The following is a 23,848-nucleotide window of genomic DNA, read 5'->3' as shown; positions in this document are numbered from 1 at the left end:
ATATATAGTATGTATCATGTAATACTTCAAGGGGAAATGTTGTTAGTAAAAATTTCTAAAAGTTCTTCATCGACATTTTCCTGTATTTACACAATACTGTAATAGACTTTCGGATGGGCACTGGTCACATATTATTTAAGTATATATGGTAAATAAATATATATGTAATACGAAAAGGAAAAAGCTGTTAGCATAAATCTGGAGAAGTTCTTGAGCTATTTATTTCAAATTTTTACTCAGTGCTTCTAATAATCGTTCACACAGACATTGGTTTTATATATATATATATATATATATATATATATATATATATATATATATATATATATATATATATATATATAGGGTGTCCCATTTATCTTGACCACCCTAAATAACTGTTTGTCCAGATACAAATTACAAAATATTTCAAGCAAATGTTTTTTAGCCGTCAGGGGGACATCAAGGATATGAACAGATATGACTTTTTTTTAATGGCATCCTGTATTTTTTATTCGGTAATTCATTTCCTCTCCTAAAGACCTATTCAGAAATATATCACACTGTACCTTTCGCTGAAACATAACGTTATTAATTGCAGAACACAACATTGACTTTGATCCCGGTATCACAAACTCGTCCACTTGCTGGAGCTGTCAGAAAACAAATGAAAACCAAGTAAAAATATAACACGCAATTGACTGACTCTCCTGTACCATTGTCCAGGAGTAGATCATCCAAAGGTTTTCAAAGTGGTGACCCTGGACACCGATACACTGGTGCACTCGATGAATGAAAGAACTGTTTACTCCTTCCAGTGTTGCCTGCTGAAGAGTATTATAAGCAAGCACGATACGTCTACTGGAGTTGTTGGAATATCGCGATAGACAACGTCTTTAACGCATCTCCAAAGAAAAAAGTCCAGAGGATTTAAATCAGGAGAGGTGGAAGGCCAAGTAACTGTTTCTACTCGACCAATCCATCTGGCAGGATACCTTCGGTTCAGAACACGACGTGCATGCAAGGCATTACGTGCTGGACATCCATCGTGTTGATACCACACAAGCATTCTGGTTCTTAGTGGCACTTTATCCAGAAGGAGAGGAAGAATTCGTCTGAGGAAATTGGCATATGCTGTGCCGTTTAGACTACCATTGATTAAATAAAGGCCAATAATTGTAGTACCAAGCATCCCACACCAGACGTTACCTCTCCATTGACGTTTATGTTCCACCTGTCTAAGCCATCGTGGGTTGTCGCTGGGCCAATAATGCATGTTCCTTATATTTACCTGTCCTTTGTTTGAAAAGGAACATTCATCGCAAGCCATCGTGGGTTGTCGCTGGACCAATATTGCATGTTCCTTGTATTTACCTGTCCTTTGTTTGAGAAGGAACATTCATCGGTAAATAGATGATTGGAGATGATGTTCGGATTGCCGAGGATTTGCTGCTGTGCCCACTGACAGAACTGTACACGATTCTGGAAATCATTTCCATGTAATTATTGATGTAGTGTAGATGATAAGGATGGAACCGGTGAAGAATACGATGTATACTGATTTTAGGAATGCCAGTCCCGTGTTCAAGCTGTCGTGCGCTCACATGTGGATTCATAGCAATGGAAACGAGAACAGTAACATCGACAGCTTCGTATTTCGAGTGCTACGACGATTGCGTTGTCGTGGGTTGAAACTTCCCTTTTCCTGAAGCGTCGCAACTAGACGAGAAAACATCTGTCGGGAAGGTGGGTGGGTTCTTGTCAGAATATCGCTCTCTGTGCAGTTCGCTCCCTGCATAGCATTTCGCCTACCTTCAACAACAATAACAATAATAATAAAAGAAACGTTATGTCGATGGAGTTTGTAGGTAGGACAGCCTTTACTGTATGCCTACTCTACATAACAGTATTTAAAATGACTAAACTACTGTACTAAATGTACCCATACATAAGAAAACAGTATTGCAATTACTGTTCTGCTAACTTACATGCCTCATAAATATGTGCATTTCTACTTTCTCTTCGTTGGTGTATATTCTACTCACACGACTCTTCAACTGACGATGGTTGACGGAATGACGGGTGTGCATTCTACTATGTTTACATTTTTTATCCTCTGTCAACGTCAACACGTGGATGTGTTCCATTACCCCGAGTACCTGCACTAAGCGCTGGGAGCCTCAAAGTCAATGTTGTGTTGTGTAATTAAAAACTTTGTGTTTCAGTGCAAGGTACACTGTGATACACTTTTGAATAGGCCTTTAGGAGAGGAAATGAGTTACCGAATAAAAAATACAGGGTGCCATTTAAAAAAGTCAGACCGCTGTTCATATCTTTGTAAAAAAAAAAAAAAAAAGAAAGCTACAACGAAGGTAGTCATGCTGATTGATGTCCCCCTGACGGCAAAAGAACATTTGCTTGAAACATTTTGTAATTTGCATTTGGACAAACGGTTATTTAGGGTGGTCAGAATAAATGGGACACGTAATACTTCAAGGGGAAATGTTGTTAGTAAAAATTTCTAAAATTTCTTCAACTTACTTCTGTATTTACACAATACTGTAATAAACATTCCGATGGGCAGTGGCAACATTTTTTAAATATATGTTGAAAATAAATATACTGAGTGGTCCATTGGTCGTGACTGGCCCAAATATCTCACGAAATAAGCGTCAAACGAAAAAACTACAAAGAACGAAACGTGTCTAGCTTGAAGGGGGCACCAGATGGCGCTATGGTTGGCCCGCTAGATGGCGCTGCCATAGGTCAAACGGATATCAACTGCGTTTTTCTAAAATAGGAATCACCATTTTTTATTACATATTCCTGTAGTACGTTAAGAAATTGTTTTAGTTGGACCACGTTTTTCGCTTTGTTATACATGGCACTGTAATAGTCAGAAACATATGGCTCACAATTTTAGACGAACAGTTGGTAACAGATAGGATTTTTAAATTAAAATACAGAACGTAGGTACGTTTGAACATTTTATTTCGGTTGTTCCAATGTGATACATGTACCTTTGTGAACTTATCATTTCTGAGAACACATGGTGTTACAGTGTGATTACCTGTAAATACCACATTAATGCAATAAATGCTAAAAATGATGTCCGTCAACGTCAATGCATTTGGCAATCCTTGTAACGACGTTCCTCTCAACAGCCAGTAGTTCGCCTTCCGTAATGTTCGCACATGCATTGACAATGCGCTGACGCATGTTTTTAGGTGTTGTCAGTGGATCATGGATCACGATAGCAAATATCCTTCAACTTTCAACAGAGAAAGAAAACCGGGGACGTCAGATGCGGTAAACGCGCGGGCCATGGTATGGTGCTACGACGACCAATCCATCTGTCATGAAATATGCTATTCAATACCGCTTCAACCGCACGCGAACTATGTGCCGGACATCCATCATATTGGAAGCACATCGCCATTCTGTCATGCAGTGAAACATCTTGTAGTAACATCGGTAGAACATTACGAAGGAAACCAACATACATTGCACCATTTACATTGTCATCGATAAAATGGGGGCCAATTATCCTTCCTCCCACAATACCGCACAATACATTAACCAGCCAACGTCGCTTATGTTCCACTTGTCGCAGCCATCATAGATTTTCCGTTGCCCAATAGGGCATTTAATGCCGCTTTACGTTACCGCTGTTGGTGAATGACGCTTCGTCGCTAAATAGAACGCGTGCAAAAAATCTGTCTTCGTCCAGTACTTTCTCTTGTGCCCCGTGGCAGAACTGTACACGACGTTCAAAGTCGTCAACCTGCAATTCCTGGTGCATAGAAATATGGTACGGGTGCAATCGATGTTGATGTAGCATTCTCAAAACCGATGATTTTGAGATTCCCGATTCTCGCGCAAATTGTCTGCTACTGATGTGCGGATTAGTCGCGACAGCACTAAAACACCTACTTGGGCATCATCATTTGTTGCAGGTCGTGGTTGACGTTGCACATGTGGCTGAACACTTCCTGTTTCCTTAAATAACGTAACTGTTCGGCGAACGATCCGGACGCTTGGAAGATGTCGTCCAGGATACCGAGCAGCATACATAGCACACGCCCGTTGGCCATTTTGATCACAATAGCCATACATCAACACGATATCGACCTTTTCCGCAATTGGTAAACGGTCCATTTTAACACGGGTAATGTATCACGAAGCAAATACCGTCCGCACTGACGGAATGTTACATGATACCACGTAGTTGTACGTTTGTGAATATTACAGCGCCATCTATCACAAAGCGAAAACGTGGTCCAACTAACAAATTCATATTTCTTTACGTACTACATAAATGTGTAATAAGAAATGGGGGGTTCCTATTAAAAAAAAAAAAAAAAAAAAAAAAAAAAAAAAAAAAAAAAAAAAAAAACAGTTGATATCCGTTTGACCTATGGCAGCGCCATCTAGCGGGCCAACCATAGCGCCATCTGGTTTTCCCCTTCAAGTTAGACGAGTTTCGTTCTTTGTAGTTTTTTCGTTTGACGCTTATTTCGAGAGATATTTGGCTCGGTCACGATCAATGGACCATCCTGTATATGTAACACGTAAAGAAAAAGCTGTTAGAAAAAATCTGGAGAAGTTCTTGACCAATTTATTTCAAAGTTTTACACGGTGCCCTAATAATCGTTCACACGGACATTGGCTATGTATTTTTTAAATTATGTTGTATACAAATACATTTTCGTATGTAAAGGAGAAACGTTGTTACAAATACATATTTAATATGTAAAGGGGAAGCGATGTTAGCGAACTCCATAAGTTTTTTACCTTTTTCCTTTAATTTGTTACACGATATTCTAACATTCAGACGGAATTGGGCTATATAATAAATATTTTTTTAACAACAGTCTGTAGATTTTTCTGGTAAAACAAACTGCGAGGAAAACAGTGCTGTACTGTGAAAACGTGCAGTTTCGCTTTCTTTCTCACAGTTTGTTTAAACTTAGATATCTGGGCACTTAGCCGGCCGGAGTGGGCGAGCGGTTCTAGGCGCTTGTGTCTTGAACCGCGTGACTGCTACGGTCGCAGGTTCGATTCCTGCCTCGGGCATGGATGTGTGTGATGTGCTTAGGTTAGTTAGGTTTAAGTAGTTCGAAGTTCTAGAGGATTGATGACCTCAGAGGCAGAGCACTATCTGGGCACTTAAATCAGTAGAGAAATTGTTTCTTCCACATCTATTCTTTCTCCTGCGTATTATTTTAAACAAAACTTGTATACAGAAAAGTGTGCTTTTGTTTTTCTTCGTTGCAGTCAGTTTTAAGAGGAAAGAGGGATGTTGTATCCGTGGCCCATCGGCTTATGATTAGAGTAGTGCTGTACTACGGAATCTGAATTTGCAATCCTATTCCTTCACAAATTAAAGCTATGAGAAACACTGTCATTGAAGGTACTATTCTCAAAGATGCAGCGGCTGGAGAGGTCTCTCCTGTACCGTTTATATTAATGATCCCAACCAACATCTGCTTGAAATATTTTGTAACTTGCATCTGTACAAACAGCTATTTAGGGTGGTCAAGATTAATGGGACACCCTGTATGGCCAATCAATAGATTGTAGTAATACTTAAAAAGTGTGTTTCTTGGGCTAAAATACAGTTTTTAAATGGAGCAATGCCTATTGACCTTAACAAATTAAAGTAGGATAGTCGGCCGCGGTGGTCTCGCGGTTAAGGCGCTCAGTCCGGAACCGCGCGACTGCTACGGTCGCAGGTTCGAATCCTGCCTCGGGCATGGATGTGTGCGATGTCCTTAGTCAGTTAGGTTTAAGTAGTTCTAAGTTCTAGGGGACTGATGACCAAAGATATTAAGTCCCACAGTGCTCAGAGCCATTTGAAAGTAGGATAAATTAGAATATCAGTGGTGTTTGTTGCAGGATTTTAATGCTAGTTGTTTACGAGATGTATTTTGAAAAGTTCCCACACCGACACTTGTACAATACTTGTGGTAGCACACACTGAAGAACAACATAAATGCATACACTTGTTATGTGGATTCTGATCAATAATGAGACAGTATACCAACACATGTTTTGTTCAAAATGACTACCGGAAGCGGCAAAACACCCCTCCAGTCTGTATGGAACGACTGCTGTACACATGCCAGAATTTCAGAGGGGATGTCCGAGTAGGCTGCAGTAATACATCGTTGCATATTATCGGGTGTAGTTGGTATGTCCTTGTAGACAGCGTACTCCAGCTTTTCCCACAGAAAAAAGTCTACAGGCTTCAAACTCGAAGGAGAGCCAGCCAAGGTATTCTGCGTCCACTCGAACGGTTCGGAAACAATTCGTGAAGGCATGCTGTAGTACTTAGTGCACTATGAGCTGGTCAGTTGTCATGTTGGTACTACAGGTTCCTCCTAGTCTGCAGAGGAACATCGTCTAGCACCCGTGGAAGATGGTCTGTAGGAGGCTGCGAGACTTCTGCGCGTACAGTATTCCGTCTGTGAAAAACAGGCTTATCAGCCGGTGCTTCATTATGCCACACCACACGTTTTCACTCCATCGATACTGAAGTTCCACCCGACGAAGCTATTGGAGATTGTCAACAAATCAATAGTGCATATTTGGCATACGTGGCTTCATCATTAAACAAGATGCATGACACATCTGGAGTATCCTGCCTTAATGCCCACGTACAGAAGTTAACATGATTCTCAAAATCGTTACCATGCAGCTGTTGATGGAGAGAGAGAGAGAGAGAGAGAGTGAGAGAGAGAGAGAGAGAGAGAGAGAGAGATGACTGGGATGGAACCTTTGCCTGACTGAGGCCATTACCTAGCGCGGTTGCGCGGGAGCTAAGGTGCGCATCAACTACAACAGCAGCAAGAACATTAATTTCCCCCTCTTCTGTTGTCACTTGTTTCCTTTTGTTATGTTTTCCAGGTACTACACTGTCACTTTCACATAACTGGTTGAACAGGTTGATAAATAATTGCCGAGATTGTTGACGTGATTGCGATATCTTGCCGCAGACACCGCAGAAGAACGAAGGACTTTATCCCTACACCCTCTATACACTATCAGCATGTCGGCTTTTTCTGCATTGGTAAATCCCATCGTCCACTCACGATCTACTGCTTGGACTATCACGTACTAATTGGCTAGCAAATCTCAGTGCTCTGGAGGAACACACGAGCACAATATAAGCAAACGTAACGACATCGTACCTAGCAATTACCAGGTTGAATGGCACAAACAAGTGTCGTTGCGGAAACTTTTAAAAATACGGTATCTCGTAAACGACTCGCTTTAGAATCCTGCAACAAACACCACTGACATGCTAATTTACCCTACTTTTTTAAGGCCAATAGAAATTGTTCCATTTTAAAAAGTGTATGTTTGCACGAAATTAGGTATTATTACGATTTGTTTATTGGCTAACAATACGAGCCCAGTGAAAACCGCGTATCAATAGCGCTTACCATTCCCGCAATAATTTTGTGAAGTCATCGTGTAAAAATTTCAATGAATTGCTCAAGAACTTTTCGAAATTTTTGCTAACAATCTTTCCCCTTTATGTGTTTCATTAACATTAAACTGCAACTTGTCTTTTATAGTAGTATAAATTATTTATCTATGAAGAGTGGCAGAAAATGAGTTCCAACATGCAGATAAAGTTTTGTTGGATTGATGTCGATATAACAAATTTTCTACTTCTGTACGTGCTGAATGTTCCCTGGAAGTTTGGGAGTGCCTTTTTTTGTCATACCCTGTGTACTGAAGAACAAAAAAACCAATTAAAAAATCTTCTGATCATCATTTCAAAAAGTCTTGTCATCGACATCGGATGCGCACGGCTGACTATATTACACACTGGAATCCAGTCTGACGCTGGTCTTTCTCTCCTCCGGACCTCTATGATTAAGAGGTACTCTTCGTATTGCAGGTAGCAGCAGTAACGTGTGACAAACGTACAACAAAGGAAGCAAATGGAAGATACAATGAGAAATCTTTCTGAAATCTCTACTGTATATTGCGATAAGGATTTGAAGCTAACGAGGCTGCCTTGTACAGAGGCAGACGGCCTCCGGTACCTAAAGGTTAAACTGCACTGCGTTCCACGCCTCGTTGAATTTCCACAGGCAGGTGTGTGAAGCCTTTAATTTACTTTCGCCTGCAGTGAGATGGTATCGACCAAACGACAAGCTCTATAATGCAGAGTCATATTTTATGCGGTGCGAGTTTGTAATGTATAACGTGGATTGTCTGAGTGGCAATTTATCTTTAATTGGCACGAAGTGGCTCTTCTAGACTACAATCAAAGCTCGTATCCTTAAATGGACGGCTCTGTTTGAAATCGCAAATTGAGAGCCTTGTAGTCTAATTTCTTCACTTGCCAATCTGTGTAACACGCATGCCTAATAAAATGTATGCGTTCCGGAATTTGAAGATGATGTAAGAAACTCATAACACAGCCTTTCTCGGACACAAACCTTGTTTCCTTTGGCAGTTAAAAACTTCTTACTGTGTGCAATCTGTAACAAATACAATACAATGATAAATCCCCCCTCCTCCCCCTCTTCCCCCCCTACACACACACATATACAACACGGAAGTACAAATGCTTTTACTTTTTCTTCGATGTGAAGAAGATTTCCATTATGAATTAGAAATTTAAACTGATATCTGTATTTACGTCTGTTGTGAAGAGAATTCGTCAGGTTTGCTAATATTGTTACTTCAAGAACTACACAAGCATTTATGGTCACTGGTTCTTGTTCAAGGACAAAATGAAAGGAGAATTTTGTGGCCTAAGGGTAGCGGCTTTGGCTAGTAATTGAATATCCTCGGTCCCGAATTCGAACATCGCCATTCCTTAAATTTTGAATAAAAGATTGTCAGCAATGGCGGTCGAAGTTTTCGGGCATACAAAGTCGCCCTCGTTCTGTCAACGGTCTTGTCACATAAGTCGGAGGAGCGGACAGAGATTCTGGGGACTCTCTTGCCCTTTGGGGTGGGTTAACCAGAGTGAATCAGCAATGATGAGGATGCAGAAGGTAATTAAAAATATATAATGTGTATCCACAGGACATGTGGCCTGTAATTGAGAAGACTCATGATGATGTCTTTATTGGCAAAGGATTCCGGTCTACCCCCTATTCGTATATCTGGGAGGGGACTTCTTAACATAGGACCTGACCATGAAAAAAATGTTGATTAACCAATGAAAGGGTAGTGTTATACGAGTCGGAATGTAGAATTTCAGAAGCCTGAATGTTTTATGAAAGCTAGAACATCTGAAAATGGAAATGCTAAGGCTCTCTCTTGACGTGGAGGGGGGTCAGTGAAATGAAATGGAAAGAAGGATTTATGGTTAGGCAAATATATGGTAATACAAACAGCAGCAGAAAATAGTACAACGGAAGTAGGATTCGTTATGAATAGGAGGTTAAGGACAGAGAGTCAATTACAGTTCAGTAATAGGGTTGTTCTCATCAGAATCGACAGCAAACCAAAACCAACAACAAAAGTTGAGGTATATGTGGCAACGCCGCAAGCTGAAGATGAAGAGAGATTGAAAGTATAACAGGATATTGAACGAGTAACTGAATACGCAAAGGCAGGTGAAAATCTAATAGTCATGGGTGACTGGAATGCTTCTTTAGGAGAAGGAATAGAAGAAAGAGTTAGTGGAGGTTACGGGCTTGGTAATAGCAATGAGATAGGATAGTGTCGGAGTATTTTGAGATGTTGCTAGTCCAAATGGAGTTGGAGGTGAGGATAATAGGCTAAAGGTGGTAGAAGCAAACTCTGGGGTGTGGTGGGGGTGCGGGTGGGGTGGGGGGAGGGGAAGGACCTGATATGGAAAGAAATCGAAATGGTACTGTACAAGATGAAAGGAGGGAAGTCACTGGGTATGAACGGTTGCAATGGTGAAGGCAACAGGCAAGGTTGGGCAACAGTGGCTGTATCATACGGTGAGGGTGGTGTGGAATGAGAAGAAGACTGCAGAAAATTGAAATCTGGCACACATTGTCCCTGTATTCAAGAAAGAGAGTAGGAAGGGTTGTAGAAACTGCAGAGCAGCCACACTGGTATCACACTGTCTCAAGATATGTGCAAAGATCCTCGAGGACAAAATCTAAATAAGGGTCGAGAACAAATCGAGAAAAGAACAGCATGGTTTTAGATATGGAAGGTCAACTGCTGACCCCATCTTTTCAGCCGCGGGGAGTGGCCGTGCGGTTTGAGGCGGCATGTTACGGACTGTGCGCCCCCCCCCCCCCCCCCTCGTTGGAGGTTCGAGTCCTCCCTCGGGCATGTTTGTGTGTGTGTGTTGTTCATAGCATAGGTTAGTTTAAGTAGTGCGTAAGTCTAGGGACCGATGACCTAAGCAGTTTATTCCCTTAGGAATTCACACACATTTGAACATCATCCATCTTTTCAGCGAGGCAGCTCCAGGAACACTACTATGAATCTGAGGAAAACCTTGTGATTATGAAAGAAAGAAGCGCAAAAAGAGACAACAGGCACAGTGGAGGAGATGTGCTGTGATAGTCTGAGTTATGTGAAAGTGAGAAATGAAAGGACGGATTGGTTCCAGCAAAAACAAGCCGTGTGAAATAGGGCAGTGCGTTGTCACCTCGCCTCTTCATTGTAGACTTGGATGAGATAAAGACTAAGGTGGCAGAAGAAACTAAAAAAGACAAGACGAAAACAGTGGTGTTCACGGATGACTTGATAATCTGGAGAAACAGGGAGGAAGAGATTCAGGAACAGCTGGATGTTTGGGAAGAAACTGTCATTCAGTACGAAAAGAAATTTAATGTAAACAGATTTGAGATTTTGGTTACAGCTAGAAAGAAAGACAAAAATGGTTCAAATGGCTCTGAGCACTATGGGACTCAACTGCTGAGGTCATAAGTCCCCTAGAACTTAGAACTACTTAAACCTAACTAACCTAAGGACATCACACACATCCATGCCCGAGGCAGGATTCGAACCTGCGACCGTAAAGGTCGCGCGGTTCCAAACTATAGCGCCTAGAACCGCTCGGCCACTCCGGCCAGCACTGAAACACAGGTAATCAAGAGAAAGCGATGCAAGTAGGTTACAGTCATGTGGAATGAAGTTCCTCAGAAGCAGGAGAGGAGTAACAAGGAGAAGTAGGACGAAGATTGACAGAGTAATCCAAGTAGTGAAAGAGGAATCCTTACAAAGCAGAATAGAAACATCAAACCTAAAATGGTATGAGGAAACAAGACGTTTTACAAGAAGATACATGAAATGGAGATGTGAAAGAAACGACCAAGAGGAAGACGAAGGGCTAGATGAAAGGTGTGGAGGAGTGGTTTGGAAAAAGAGGTGAGGTCTTAACCAGAGCGAACACAGAGAGATAGTGGGAAAGCAGGACTAGATAGCGAAGCATATGTTCCAAGCAGACCCAACCTAGGGCTAGAAACTTCAGGATGATGATGATGATGATGATGATTGTGAGGATGATGATCATGGTGATGCTGGTTATTACGAATGAGAAAGGCTGACTGATTTTTGCAATAAATTTCAGCTAGTAACAGCGAATACTCTGTTCAATACTCACAAGAGGAGAAGGTATACTTGGAAGAAACACAGGAAGATTCTATTTAGGTTTCATCATGGTCAGGTAGAGATTCTGAAATCAGATATTCGGTTGTAAGTCATACCCAGGAGCAGATATAGACTCACATCGCAATTCAGTAATGATGATGAGTAGGCTGACGTTTAAGGGACTAGTCAGGAGGAATCAATGTGCAAAGAAGTGGGATACAGAAGTACTAAGGAATGAAGAAAAATGGACATCTCTGAAAGGACAGCCACAGAAGTTGGATAGAAAAACATTGTGTAGCGCATTGACCATATTAGGTCAAAATGTACGCCACAGCAGAAGAGAGTTACAGCAGAGCCAGCCACAGGCAGGCACCAGTGCTATGAGTTGCGAAGAAAAAACGGCCGAGAGACATTGCGAGGCAGAGGTAGTTGGGCACGGTATAGCAACAGCCGACGTTGCAATATGCTAGCGGAAGGACAGAAGCCTTTCCTCACTTGCCACCATGGAAGTGTTTGGAGTATGGGCCTTACGCCCTAAACGAATATAGTCTGGAGCGTATAAGTACCCAGCTATTAAAGTACTAAAATAGTCTCATCTCAGTATTACACCCCACACCGTGGACCTATGACACGCGGAGCGAAAGCAACACGGGGTTTTCTGGTCGTCCAAGGGATAAGGCAGCCTGCCATGAGAGAGCCGTCGCTGGAGGGAGGTCATGACTACACCCGCAGTATTGCCAACTGTGCTGCCACATTGACATGATGGTCTCAGCTGGAGACATCGCTCACAACAGAATTCGAGTGAAGCCACGCTTTGCTCCGCTCTTTGCACTGTCAGCAATGCCTGACATCTGTTGTTTCATATGAGAGGCGGCTAGATGCCTCCGCCAAGCTGTTTCTGATGTACTATGACCAGGGCCAGAATGAAAAAAATTAAGCAAATCTACTGCCATTCGTACATGTTATTTCACTCTCCATGTTTGACTATCAAAGGGTTGTCTAACATTGGTGTCAGATCACTGATGTTGCCTTCTTAGAGTAATGTCTGAACCTGTAGCCTACGGTATGGTACGTACAAAAATTTTGATTGTATTTTGGTCATGGAAAAAGGGTTTTATTTGCAAGTAGAGAACAAGTGGATTCATCAATTTTAGAGATAGGGATGAACTAGTGAAGGCAGCAGTGGATAAAGTAGATAAAAAGACGAGGGCTAGTAGAAATCCTTGGGTAACAGAAGAAATATTGAATATAATTCATGAAAGGAGAAAATATAAAAATGCAGTAAATGAAGCAGGCAAAAATGAATACAAACGTCTAAAAAATGAGATCGACAGGAAGTGCAAAAAGGCTAAACAGGGAGATCTTTGGAGAAAAGAGAACCACTTGTATGAATATCAAGAGCTCAGATGGAAACCCAGTTCTAAGCAAAGAAGGGAAAGCAAAAATGTGGAAGGAGTATATAGAGGGTCTATACAAGGGCGATATACTTGAGGACAATATTATGGAAATGGAAGAGAATGTAGATGAAGATGAAATGGGAGATATGATACTGCGTGAACAGTTTGACAGAGCACTGAAAGCCCTGAGTCGAAACAAGGCCCCGGGAGTAGACAACATTCCATTAGAACTACAGACGGTCTTGGAAGAGCCAGTCCTCACAAAACGCTACTATCTGGTGAGCAAGATGTATGAGACAGGTGAAATACCCTCAGACTTCAAGAAGAATATAATAATTCCAATCCCAAAGAAAGCAGGTGTTGACAGATGTGAAAATTACCGAACTATCAGTTTAATAAGTCACGGATGCAAAATACTAACGCGAATTCTTTACAGACGAATGGAAAAACTGGTAGAAGCCAACACCGGGGAAGATCAGTTTGGATTCCGTAGAAATATTGGAACACGTGAGGCAATACTGACCTTACGTCTTATCTTAGAAGAAAGATTAAGGAAAGGCAAACCTACGTTTCTAGCATCTGTAGACTTAGAGAAAGCTTTTGACAACGCTGACTGGAATACTCTCTTTCAAATTCTGAAGGTGGTAGGGGTAAAATCCAGGGAGCGAAAGTCTATTTACTATTTCTACAGGAACCAGATGGCAGTATTAAGAGTCGAGGGGAAATAAAAACTTGGAGGTTCGCCGATGACATCGTAATTCTGTGAGAGACAGTGAGTCACTTAGAAGAGCAGTTGAACGGAATGGGTAGTGTATTGAAAGGAGGATATAAGGTGAACATCAACAAAAGCAAAACGAGGATAATGGAATGTAGTCGAATTAAGTCGGGTGATGCTGGGGGAATTAGATTAGGAAATGAGACACTTAAACTAGAAAGGAGTTTTGCTATTTGGGGAGCAAAATAACTGATGATGGTCGAAGTAGAGAGGATATAAAATGTATACTGGCAATGGCAAGGAAAACGTTTTTGACGAAGAGAAATTTGTCAACATCGAGTGTAGATTTAAGTGCCAGGAAGTCGTTTCTGAAAGTATACGTATGGAGTGTAGCCATTTATGGAAGTGAAACATGGACGATAACTAATTTGGACAAGAAGCGAATAGAAGCTTTCGAAATGTGGTGCTACAGAAGAATGCTAAAGATTAGATGGGTAAATAATATTACTAATGAGGAGATATTGAATAAGATTGGGGAGAAGAGAGGGTCGTGGCACAATTGGACCAGAAGAAGGGATCGGTCGGCAGGACATCAAGGGATCACCAATTTAGTATTGTAGGGCAGCGTGGAGGATAAAAATCGTAGATGAACTCGCTAAACAGATTCAGAAGGATGTATTCTGCAGTGGGTACTGGGAGATGAAGAAGCTTGCACAGGATAGAGTAGCATGGAGAGCTGCATCAAACCAGTCTCAGGACTGAAGACCACAACAACAACAGATGTAATGGAAGTCAAGATTGGTTAACGCCTGTTAGATGTGCACAGCGTAACTGTGGGGGCCATTCAGCGCCATCTACGGAGTGAGTCCCTTTGAAATATTATAAAAGTAATCGTTGGGGATTTATGGCTAGGCAGTGCCAGGAGTTGAGATGGCTCATGATTAGATGTAAGAATTAAGTTAATATATCTTGTTTTCTGTCTTGTGAGTGTTTTTTCTCAAAGTGAGTGTTGTCAAGGGCGAAGCTTCGGCAGAATCAGAGAGGCAAGATGTGCAGGGCCAGAAGCAGTAGATATATTGTTAGGAAAAGTAGCACAATTAGCAACGGATAATCCAGAACTGCGTGGGTTGGTGGAATCGCTATCGTTACAGCAGGGTGTAGATTTGTCAGTCGCAAGTTTAATCGTTCCATTTTCTGGTAAGGCATTGTGGGAGTCCCTGTAAATCTGGCTGAGATGGAAGGTTGTTCTGATAAGGAATTAGAGAGTCTTGCAAAACAACAGAGGAAGCTAAAACTTCATTCTACACAACATTCTAAGAGTTTAAAGAAGGGTTAATTCAGAGATATGCGAACGAAAGTTTGACGATCTGTAGCTCGGTCGGGCTTTTGTTAATGTTTCGAGAAGATACCTTCACCGAAGAGTCAAGCAGTATATTGCTCCCTCGTAGGTATATCTCGCGAAGAGACCAGGAGGATAAAATCAGAGAGATTAGAGTCCACTCAGAGGCATACCGACAATCCTCCTTTCAACGAACAATACGAGACTGGAATAGAAGGGAGAACCGATAGAGGTACTCAAGGTACCCTCCGCCTCACACCGTCGGGTGGCTTGCGGAGTATGGTTGTAGATGTAGATGGAATAGTGCCTGACACTATAAGGAGCAACTGGGGGTAGTAACTAAGAAGAATGCGGGAACTCTGGAACAATTTGGGGATAGGATAAGGAAAATGAATGAATGTACCTCTGAATTAGGACAGGATGATGCAGTCAATGAAATTATTTTTCAAGAAGCTCAGCAGTGGGCACTCGATGCATTTTTTTAAGAGGATTGCATGCGGAAATTTCAAGACTTGTACGGCGAGGGGGTCCGACAGATTTGGCACAGCAGTGCTGATAGCTGCAGAGTGTGAGGGGATCTATTTGTCGACTGGAATACACGGCAAATATGTAATGTTTGCAGCTGGTATAAAATGTTTCAGGTGTGGACGAACGGGGCATGTAAGGACGCAGTGTCGCCAGCCTCAGGGTCATCTGAATAAAGTAAAAAGAAATAATAGTTTCAGAAGCAGAAGACCAGGGAAGAGTAAGATGTTAATGGAAACAACAGTTCAATCTACAATTATTCCCAGTACGATTGGATGCTACGAAATTTTACGCAGGGCGGATTGTACTGTAATAGGAATAGTAGGAAAACTGGTTGGAGGATATTATTGGACACAGGCGCATGTGTCCGTTGCCAGTAGTGATCGGGTGAAAGGTAAGCAATGGGGTCCACCGCGACATAGATTGCATGTTTTGGGGGATAAAGATGTTACACCACAAGGATTGATGGATATAGACTTTTCTTGGATACAGATCAATTTATGTGTCTGAGCACTATGGGACTTAACATCTATGGTCATCAGTCACAGTTCAATTTAAACAATATGTAGGGATTGTGCTATATGCGAGTGAGGGCTACGCCGTGATCCTCGGATTAGTTTCTTATATCACCATTGTGCCACAATCGATCTTCGGCAACACAGGGTGGAACTTGACGGAAAAATGTTTCAATTAGGTGAAGCCATTGCCATTGTAGCGATGTCGTGAGGGGAGTCCGTCGTGAAAGACAGACCGATGAAAATCCAGACAACCACACTAAGACTTGATTTGCATGCTTCTGTACTAAGCGTACCGGGAAATCACTTGGGGTCAGTGTTGAGCCTAGCTTGCCTGGAGGAATTTCATGTGTGGTGGAACCATTAGAAGAGAATTAAGTATTAAATCAGGCAGGTTGCTTAGTTAAAAGAGGTACTTTTACGCATGCGAGAAATGAAGGGTGAAAAGAAAGTACTTGTTTCTATAGATAATTTAGCCCACAGGAGATGGCATTAACAGAGGGGTCGATAATCGCCAAAATGGATACTCTGGAGGAAGAAGAATGGGACATGAGGGGTGGCAGACATAAACAACTGCTGGATGCAATTGAGCCGCATTACGAGGAAAAGTGAACAGCTAAAGAGAAGCAATAGGGAAAAGATGGAAAAAATACTTTAAGAATGTAAGGATTTATTTTTTTCCAAAAGGGTCATTACCAGCTACACACAATACACAGCACTACATACTAACAGGAAATCAGTCACCGTCTACCACAAACAATACAGAATACCTAGGTACTTATGGATAGTTTTGGAGGAATTTATCGATCAACAGCTGAAAGATTGAACAACTGAAGAATGTAATAGTACATGTGGGGGGGTGGGGGGGGGGGGGTCAGGAATAATCATCATGGAAAAAAATATCAACAGATGGACACGAAAATATTGGTTATGTTGTGATTACAGACATCTAAATGCAAAAACCGTAACGGACGCCTGCCCCTTGCCAAACATCACAGAAATATTGGGTCGTTTAGGACAACGCAAATACTTTTCAACAAAGGATTTGAAGAGTGGTTATCACCAGATAGAGACTGCACCGTAGAATCGACACGAAACAGTGTTTTCGGCACCGATCACATAATCGTCTATGGGAGTGATATCGAACAGTAGATGCGGTGATTAAGGGAAGAATTCCTAAGGTTAAGGACAGTGGAGTTAACACTGAATACAAAAAAGGGTAATTTGCGTTGGAAGAAGTACATACCTATATCATATAAGTAAAGATGGGGTTAAGACAGATCCAAGATTAATTAGAGCTGCAAGTGAATCTCCTGTGCTAGAATCTGTAAAGGAGATGCAATCGTTGTTAGGAAGTGTGAACTATTACCGCCAGTTAGTAAAAGGATTTGCGGATACTGCAAACTGTTAACACAATTATTAAAGAAAAAAAAGGTACTAAATGTTTGTGGTCAGAAGAGAGCCAGTACGCTTTTGAGGAGCTAAAATAAGCTTAAATATCGAGTCCAATATTGGTATTTCCGGATTTTTATAGAGAATTTGTTTTATCATGTGGTGAATCAAACCATGCATATGGCTGAGTGTTGTGACAAGAGGTAAAAGGCATAGAACATTCGGTAACTTATGCATCAAGACAACTAAATTCTGTAGAAAGAAATTATTCCACAATTGAGAAAGTGATGTTAAGCCTCATTTATAGACTCACATATTTCAAATGGTATCTGTACGGTAAAAAAATTAGAGTAATAACAGATCGTGCAGCATAAAAATAGTTATTGGGTTTGAAGGATCGTTGTAGAAGGTTGACGCGAGGACTAAGTAAATGCAATTTTGATGTCACTCATAAACCTGGGAAGAAGCACAGAAACGCTGATGGCTTAAGTGGAATAGGCCAGATTACATACTGGGGGTAATACGCATAAGAAATGGCAAACTGCACAGGGAGCGAATGACGAATGTGAGAAGTATTTAAAGCAGTTACAGTTTTTTTTATGCAGGGTGGGTTGCTAGGCAGAGATACCAAGTTGGGATCGAGGATAGTGGTACCAGCGAAACTAAGGAATAGAGTGCTCTTGATCACATATAGCGGGTCATGGAGGTTGCAGGTATTGTTGAAGGAATAGCCAGAAGAACGTAAACCATCATCTGCGGAATTGCATGCAGTGCGCACAGAAAGGGGATTTGTGTCGAACAAGAGTATCATTGCAGAGGTTACCTGAAGCGTCAGCACTATTCGAATTTCTGGGGATTGATGTTTTACGTCTACTCAGTAAAACACCTGAAGGGAATAAGTGCGTACTCACAATCAAAGATAATTTTTCAAGATGGTCGCTATGCCGAATCATCAGGTGGCAACAGTGCTACAAGCAGTTGTTAATAACTGCACACTGAGGAATGGAGTGCCTAAAACAATAGCAACAGACCAAGGAACGAACTTCATATCAGAACTATTCAAGGAATTGAGTAAGTTATAGAATGTGAAGCCAATTGAAGAACTGAAGAGTGCATAGGACAATCGGGGAGATGCTTGACTCACATAAAACTAATTGGGATGTCTACTTGAAGTACGTCGTCGAGGCTACTACTCAAAACGGCATATGGATACAGAATTATCGCCATATGAGGTAGTATATGATCGTGAAATACCGTCACCGTTCGATGTACTGGAAACGAAGAAAGGGAAGGCAGGAGAGTCTGTTAAGGAATTGGCCAGAGTAATTAGAGAAATCTGGAATAGAGTACGGAGGGAAAATACATGAGCACTGGGGAAACAAGAAGAAACAGTGGGCTGTGTGACACGAATGCCGCAGTATAAGGTTGGTCAGTGGGTGATGCTATCAACTTTGTATACTGTTAGCAGCAGACACAGTGGCTGCGCCAAAGACTGAGACAGCGTGGAATTTTACAATTATTTACTGAACTTTCTTTCCCTGGTCGTCGATGCCCAGCCCTGCGGATCCCTCCGCCTGGATGTTGCTGGGTATGGCCGAGCGGTTCTAGGCGCTTCAGTCTGGAACTGCGCGACCTCTACAGTCGCAGGTTCGAATCCTGCCTCGGGCATAGATGTGTGTGATGTCCTTAGGTTAGTTCTAGGGGACTGATGACCTCAGCTGTTAAGTCCCATAGTGCTCAGAGCCATCTGAACCATTTTTTTTGTTTTTGTTGATGTGTAAGTTCTCCGACAATGCGTGCAACGTGCGCTGCTGATCGCACTCAGGAGCTTCAGGCCACCAGTGCTCCGCTGAAGTCAGGATGCCCCGTGGTTGAGATGTGCTGCACCGGCGGCTGGGAAGCCATCAGTCGCGATGTCCGCGAGGTCCCGTCATGGACGGACCATGCCCTGTGGGTTGCCGTGAAGTCCGGGCGTCGGTCCCCGGTGGCGCCTGTGACCGAGACCGCGCTGCGGCCGGTCCTGTTGGAAGTTCTCGCTGTAGTTAGTCAGCCATGGTGCTGACCGAACTCGGGCCGACCTCCCGAGCTGAAGTTGACATCTGGCGGCGAACGGATGACTCCCACGAGCTGGAACAGACTTCCAGAATCGTCACATACGAAGACTGAACATTCGGACACAGACCACGTCTGTCCTCTGATCCGAACTGCTTCCTAATGGCTTCTGTCTGTTGCTGCCTGTTTTCCACTATTTATATCTGGCAGGAGGACGTTTTTTTACCCTCGGTGGTAGCTTATTGTTATTAGTCCCGCAGTATATTGCAGCGTAACTTAGCGCGCTGGCCTCAATTCTCCTTATTCAGCACTCTCCAGGCTTCGCTCGGCTCTCGGTCTGTGCGCGTCCTAGCGTCAGTCTGTTGGTAGACTGCTGCTGTCAGCAAGGCTATCTGTGCGTGCTTATTTCGCAACGCCTCGGTCGCCGGCGTGACTGTTTTGCCATTCTCCACTGCGTGAAGCAACACTTACTACATGTGGTCGCAACAATACGCAGAAGGAAAAGACAAAGCTTTTTGAAAAGTATCAAAGATCATACCAACTGGTAGAGACTATGTCCAATTTCAAAGGAGCCCGTAAATTATTCCAGGGAGAGGAGATGCGGACCAGAAAGGGAAAGGGGGAGAAGGATATTGGAAGATAAACAAGAGTTTGTGAATGAAACAGTAACAAGGAAGCAGTATGGATTAAGGCCTAGGAGATAGTCATTTTATATTTCTTTTAGGTTAGACAATAGCAATGAATTTAAAGGGAAGGAAAGTAATAGGTTTTCTTGCTCGTAGATGAGGTGCAGAGGAGGCGAGATGATGTGGTTCACAGCGGGAATACTGATCTTCGTCGGGGTGGACACGTTACGGAACCAGCGTCTGGAAAGAGGAGTGCTGTTCGTCAAGCAGGAAGACATAGTGATCAACAGTCATCGCTGGGTGATAGAGGTGGTATTCAATGCGTAACGAGGCGAGAAGACTGGAAGAAGCATTCAACAAATTCCGTCAGGATACGGCAAGGCACGGGATACTCAAATGAAGTTCCAGGGTATGTGAGAGAGTACATGGAGCGAAAGAGAAATTAAGGAGTTAGATGTCCCACGTACTGGGGGTTGTTCCAGATGCGCGAAGGAAGAGGGGTTGGATCGGCGCTGGAGGTCAGCTTATGAAAACAATATTTGGCACTGCCGATAAGAAAGATATTCGAAGTGTGAACGACACTGCGGAAAAGGTGACGCAACGGACAAAAAGGGGACAAAGCCGTGAGTAAGTGCCACGCTACGCGGATTGCAAGTTTAGGGAAGGACAACACACGACTACTAGGACAAGTGCCTCTAGAAGTAATGCGTTATGCCACAGGGGCAGAAGAGGCAGTTAATCAGAATATCAAGGAACTACAAATCGAAGTAGAAGTCTTAGACAGGGAAGCAGTAATGACAAAATGGCTGCAGTCCGTTGAAAGTGTTTGAGAAGCACAAGAGAAAGTAACAAAACTACTGGAGGTTATGCGGCAGGTTGTAAGAAGTCAGCTAGACGGAACTTGTCGCCAGAGCAGTATTTAGAGGGTCCAAGGAAAGTACAGAAGGAACCTACCGCCGGAGTTTAGGATTGGTTTTAGAACCCGAGCACAAAAACTTACCTTTTATTTCAACGTAGCTGCAGCATCAGTAAGAACTGATGGAGAGAAAGTTTGCATTTCCGTTTCTTTACCGGTAACAGGGAAACAAGCACGTAAGAGTGCTACCTAGGACACTAGGTACAAGGAACATTTACTAAGCAAAGGGGATATTAATATTCACGGCTCCATAAAGGATGAACATCTCGTTCAAAGCGGACATTCCCTAGTAATTTGGAAGATACTGTTATTTTGCGTAGAGAGGAGAAGGGATCTAGGTTGGATTTTTTGGAATAACTTCAAATTTTTAAACACAGTTTCAACAATAAGGATTCAATCTTGAATGACCAACTGCAACTGAAAAAATAAACGTTTCTTCGATAGCTTTCGTCCTGTACTCCAATTAACATAATTATTACATCGAGCTACTATAATTTTTTTCTGAATACCAAACTCTTCATAAGATTTCCCAATAAAATGTTGCACATATCTGTGTAATCACGTCAGTTCTCATGTAATTTTTATAAGCCTAGTTGCCCCATTGTAATAATTTTTGATGCCTTCTGTCACTATCTGTCTTCAGAAATTGTGTTACGAAATGTTTCGATTTTAGCATGTGGTAAAGTTAAATCAGATGTTTGCGGCGGCTGTAGACCGCAGGGTGTGTCAGCCTCATCAAGGCGCAGATTTCTTGATTTCTGTTCACATATGGATGTTTCTCCGGCTGTTGCATGTTTATCCGTTACTGACATTTTATGTATGACAAAGCCAGACGGCTGTTTTTACGATTGTCAATGTTATTATGGCTAAGCCTATTGGCGGCACATCATGATCTGCATTTAAAACGTCAGTTGTGGCTTATTTTAGTAATTAATAACGTTCGGCCTTTTTGAAGTGTATCAGTGCCCACGTTAGGCACTTGGCCACTCTGCTGAGTTTTGCATGTGGCCATTCAGCTTGCATTTATGGTAAACAAGTGGTCGTATTTTTATTGCGTATTTCACCAAGTTCCACTGTATGTACGGTCTGTTTTTTTTAAATAAAATCCTAGTTTTTTTTCAACGTTGCATTTATCTATGTATGCTTATTTCTAGGTAATAAGACTTCTGAAGAAGGCCCATTTATATGGTTTGAAAACTAGGTCACTGACTACTACCTTCCGCAATTGGTGCCTGATTTAATTCCATATACAATGAAGAGTCTAAGAAACTGGCACACCTCCCCAATATTGTGTAGTGCCCCAGCGAGCATGCAGAAGTGCCGCAACACGACGTAGCATCCACTCGACTAATGTCTGAAGTAGTGCTGGAGGGAATTGACACTATGAACCCTGCAGGGCTGTCCGTATATCCGTAAGAGTACGAAAGGTGGAGATCTCATCTCAGCAGCACGTTGCAAGGCATCCCAGATATGCCCAATGAAGTTCATGTCTGAGGAGTTTTGTGGCCAGCGGGAGTGTTTAAACTTAGAAGAGTGTTCCTGGAGCCACTCTGTAGCAATTCTGGAAGTGTGGGATGTCGCATTGTCCTGCTGGAATTGCCCAAGTCCAGTACACAGTGGACATAAATAGACGCCGGTGATCAGACAGGATGCTTACGTATGTGTCACTTGTCAGAGTCGTATCTAGACGTATCAGGGGTCCCATATCACACCAACTGCATACGCCCCACACCATTACAGAGCCTCCATCAGCTTGCAGACATGCCTTCGGCTCCGAAAGCCCATATCGATGATGTTTTGTTGAATGGTTCGCAAGCTGACACTTGTTGATGGCCCAGCATTGAATTCTGCATTAATTTTTGGAAGGCTTGCACTTCTGTCACGTTGGACGATTCTCTTCAGTCGTCGTTGCTCCCATTCTCACAGAATCTTTTTCCGGCCTTAGCGATGTCGGAGATTTCATGCTTTACCGGATCCTGAAATTCACGGTACACTCGTGAAGTCCCCACTTCATCGCTACCCCGGAGATGCTGTGTCCCATCGCTCGTATGCCGACTATATCACCATGTTCCAACTCAATTCTTGATAACTTGCCAGTGGAGCAGCAGTAACCAATCTAACAACTGCACCAGACACTTGTTGTCTTACATAGGCGTTGCCGACCGCAGCGCCGTATTCTGCCTGTTTACATATCTCTGTATTGGAATACGCATGCCTATAACGGTTTCTTTGGCCCTTCAGTCATTTGCATAGTTGCCGCTGCAGCCTTTCTAAAGATTCTACATAGTTCAACCATATGTTGTCAAAGGACTATTATTAATTGCAAGAGACAAGGGAAGGTATATGGAAATGTAGAAAGTAAAGTTACAAAAACGTTACCGAGGTGAAATTACAGTCTGTCCGAGTATGGTAATAAGAGAGGGGGCAGGATTCATGTTCACTGAAGTCGCTAATGGGACAAAGGAGGTAAGAGAAAGCAGTGAGGAAGTAATCGAGCCGGAGTTGTACTTTCAACAAGTCGAGGCGCATTCGTTGTAATCTACCTTTGACAAGATGGTAGTGGTGGCTAGTTGTTTCAAACAGGGGAAACTTACCACACCTCAGCAATGAGGCTAGAATTAAACGGAAGTGTTCTGTTATTAAATGGAATAGCGCGCGAGATAAAGGGGCCTACTTTGCATCTGTTCGCTGCGATTTCAAGCATAAGTCATCTGAATATTTCGCAGCCTGGTTTGTATTGGCCAGAGGAGCCCATGGAAGTGGTACCTGCTGCAGATCTAGCCAGCTTAAATCAAACTCAAAAAGCATACTGCAGTATGTTAATTTATTTGGGTAAATC

This window comes from Schistocerca gregaria, chromosome 4 (assembly GCF_023897955.1).
Source record: "Schistocerca gregaria isolate iqSchGreg1 chromosome 4, iqSchGreg1.2, whole genome shotgun sequence".
Classification (NCBI taxonomy): Eukaryota; Metazoa; Arthropoda; class Insecta; order Orthoptera; family Acrididae; genus Schistocerca; species Schistocerca gregaria.
The sequence above is the reverse complement of the archived record's forward strand: the minus strand, read 5'-3'. Positions refer to the sequence as shown.